This window comes from Callorhinus ursinus, unplaced genomic scaffold, assembly GCF_003265705.2.
Source record: "Callorhinus ursinus isolate GAN/ISIS: 27379988/994484 unplaced genomic scaffold, GSC_fseal_2.0 scaffold19, whole genome shotgun sequence".
Classification (NCBI taxonomy): Eukaryota; Metazoa; Chordata; class Mammalia; order Carnivora; family Otariidae; genus Callorhinus; species Callorhinus ursinus.
Window position 1 is genome coordinate 35,415,906 of NW_027397081.1, and position 3,721 is coordinate 35,419,626.

The window sequence follows — 3,721 nt, forward strand, 5'->3', positions numbered from 1 at the left end:
TAATTAGTGAGATCATGTAAAATGTACTCTTATTTATAAATGGGCTGCCCACAGTAATAAAATATATAGGCATGTATGTTATACATACAAAGTGAAAAATATAAAAAGGAGAGATGAAAAAAGAAAAGTACCCTTCCCTAGAAGACCCCGACAGCAATTCAGTGAATTATTGAGACCATGTAAAATGTCTGAAGAACTGTAGTTTTGGCAAATACCTTTCTGAAAAATATCTAAGCTATGAGAGCACTACATTTCCATCTTAAGAATTTAGTAGCCACTCATTTTTCGCTGGTTGGTAATTACCCCTTAGTCAAGTGTGTGTAGTGCAGAGAATCAAATCCTAGACCATCAGCATTTAAGTGTGTTTGATGAAAGATTCCAATGAAGGACCTGAATTCTTCCTCCATCTCAGAAGGAGTTGGGCACAAGGGGATGGCAAAGAAGGGGTCAGCCCCCAAGGTGGCTGGTCCAATCTTAATGCTTGATGTTAAAAAACACACCAAATGTTTCTATTGCATTCTTTCTGCTGCATTTCCTTTATTTCAAGCCACAGATCTACTTGGAGGGTTATGCAGCAAGTGGCTAATAAAATCAGAGTCTCTGAATAGTGTCATCACATTAAGAGACAATCGCTGGATTGTCTCATTAGGCAAAGAGCTCACATCTTTGGTATCCATGAGTTGCTACCATGTATGGGATACCTGAGATGTACCTTGCTCCAATTAACATTACCATGCTACTCACTACAAAAAAAGGGTAAACTACAGAGGATAACCAGGGTCACCACTCTCCTAGGACTGAGTTGTAACCTGACCCACTGACTTCATCACAGCTTTCTTCCATGTATGTGATGAGTTTCACTTCCCTCAGCACTGATCTCGGGTTCAAACCACTCCATTGTGACCACTGACAGATCCTCAGATTGAAGACTCCAAAATTCAGCTCCTTCTGCAGCCCCTGCCACCGTGGCAGCTCCCAGGGCAGTTATTTTGGGCATCAAGGGCTTCACTACCGGGATATACAGAATGTCTCATTGTAGCTGCAGAAGGATTTTGTTGGCTGTCATTCCTCTGTTTACCTGCAAATGACTAAGAGGAATTCCACAGTCGCGGACATCCAAAATGTCCTGGGTTTGGAAACAAACAGCTTCTAATGCAGCAAAAACAATATGGCATTTATTGGTGAACTGAGCGAGCCCACAGATGATCCCTCTCATGCTAGGCTCCCAGTAAGGTGCGTATAACGCTGAAAATGCGGGGACGAAATAGCAGCCATAAGAACCAACTACTTCCTTAGCTATAAGAAGTTTTTCCATTTCCTCTGAGGTCTTTGTAATTCGAAGATTGTCTCTTAGCCAGAGAATAACAGCACCAGCTATGGCTACAGAGTTTTCCAATGCATAATACACTGATTTGTCTCTGCTGAGCTTGTAAGCCACTGTGGTCAGAAGGCCATGTTCAGAAAATACATACTTGCCACCTGTATTACATAATAAGAAACAGCCTACTCCATACATATTTTTGGCTTGTCCATCCTGGAAGCACATTTGTCCCACCAATGCAGCAGACTGGTCCCCCAAACACCCAGATATTGGCACACCTTCTAAGGCCCCAGCTTTCATTAGGCCATAGATCTCAGAAGAACTCCAGACATTTGGAAGAGTTTTCATTGGAATTTCAAAAAAATTCTCAAAGCTCTTTATACCATTCTAGAGAATGAATGTCGAAAAGCATTGTCCTACTTGCATTTGTTATATCTGTGCAATGAACACCTCCATTGGCCTCTCCTGTCAAACTCCAAATAAGCCATGAATCAATAGTCCCTAAGAGCGCTCTATCTTCTTCAACAGCTTTTTGAAATTTTCTCGATTGTCAAGGAGCCAAAAAAGTTTCACTGCACTGAAGTAAGTGTTAAGTGGAAAGCCTGTCTTGGACTTGACAAAGTTATTATTTCCTGGAATTCTTTTACTAAGATTCTCAATGGTTTGCTGGGTTCTTAGATCAAGCCACACCACAGGAATGTAGAGAGGTTCTCCAGTTAACTTGTCCCAGACTACAGTGGTTTCCCTCTGATTACTGACACCAGTAGCCTTTATGTTGGAAATATCAATATTGAGCTGTCCAAGTTTCTCACATGTTTTCTCTATACACTCATAGACAGACTGCAGAATTTCCTTAGGGTCTTGTTCCATCCATCTTGGGTGGAAGCTCTTGTTTTATTTCCACTTGATGATGACTAAGTAGTTCGGCTGTTTTTGAATTGAACACCCAAAAGCGTGTTGAGCTGGTGCTCTGGTCCACTGCCCCCACCAATGGTCCCAAAACTTTTCTTCGTGGTTGCCATGAAACCAGCTTGAGGGTCAGCGGTCTATTGCAGCTGGTTTCCCAGGTGACGGTGGCAGGCGCAGGAGGGGCAGGCCTCCAGACCTGAAGACAAGGCGGCCTGCGACTGCAGAACCCCAATAATTTCAAGGTTTATAAGAAGATGAAAAACAACACGTTTTTTTATAGCGTTTTTCTGTGATGGTATTTTAAGTTCCATGTGTAAAATTAACCACAATTACTAATATTTGACATTTCTACCTCTATTACTTATTTCATACTTAGAACATCGCATGGCACATATTAATCACCATTTCAAGTTTTCTAAATAAAAAATACGTCATTATATAATAAATGCAGGGACATAATTTCTGAGATCTTTCTTTGCATTGATTAACAGGTGTAATTATGCCCATTCACATCAGTGAGCCACAGAACTAGTGGTGTGCTGGCAAATATTTAACGCACTCTCCAAAAATAAGAAAGCCTTAATTTGTAACATTGACAAGTTCTGTGGTATAAATACACCAACTATGGATGATTTCAAGCCACTCATGTGACATCACTGAATGGTATAGTTTGGAGGAAATGAGAATAATCAGTTTTCTTGAACAAGTATGTTCTTGAACTGGTTGTACTATATATACAAGTTGATATGTGATAGTCACCATTGTTTTTATCACAAATCAAAAATATTAAAAAATAGCAATCTAAAATACCTTTATAATTATGGATTTTCCAAGCATTTGTTCAAAACTGGATTTCACTCCTTTATTACATATTCTGCATTTGCATCTACTCACTGGTTTTTATTCTAGGCTTTTGCCAGCACTGTCTTAGAACTAGATAGGCAAATACAAGGTACATGCACCATCACTGTTCCCCACAATATCTTCGTATGTATCATATACATAACTATAGTCTTTCCTCCTCAGACTTAAATCCATCATCCTTCTCAATACAGCACTCCAGAAAGCCATTTCCAATTAAATATCGTTTGACAAATGGTTACAACTGCTTTACCAATCTCTACTTCTAGTTCTGATCATCTACTCGATATTAACAATGACAAACACTTACGGAATTCCTTGCAGTGCAGAGCAGGGCTCTAAATACTTTATGCATAATAACTCATTTAATCATCCTAATACCATTAAAGAAGTTATATTTTTAAGTCTACTTAAATCTATTTATACAGATAATAATCAGAGGTTAAGTAAATTTCACTAGTCTTATAAACGGAGAGCCTGGAATCAAAACCAGACATTTTGACATTCTTACTTCACTTTGAAACCAAGATTTTCATCTCCTTTTTTTTAAAATATTTTTTCTAGAGGCCTTTAACATCTACATCTGCCTGATTCTCCTGAAGTCCCTGTCTCTACTGGCCTTCATCAAGC

The 3,721-nt window shown here is 39.2% G+C and overlaps 1 pseudogene; it reads right to left on the reverse strand.

Annotated features, from left to right (window-relative positions):
* Nucleotides 1-645: 645 nt before the first annotated feature.
* Nucleotides 646-3,370, reverse strand: LOC112840522 (glycerol kinase pseudogene; annotated as a pseudogene).
* Nucleotides 3,371-3,721: the final 351 nt, after the last annotated feature.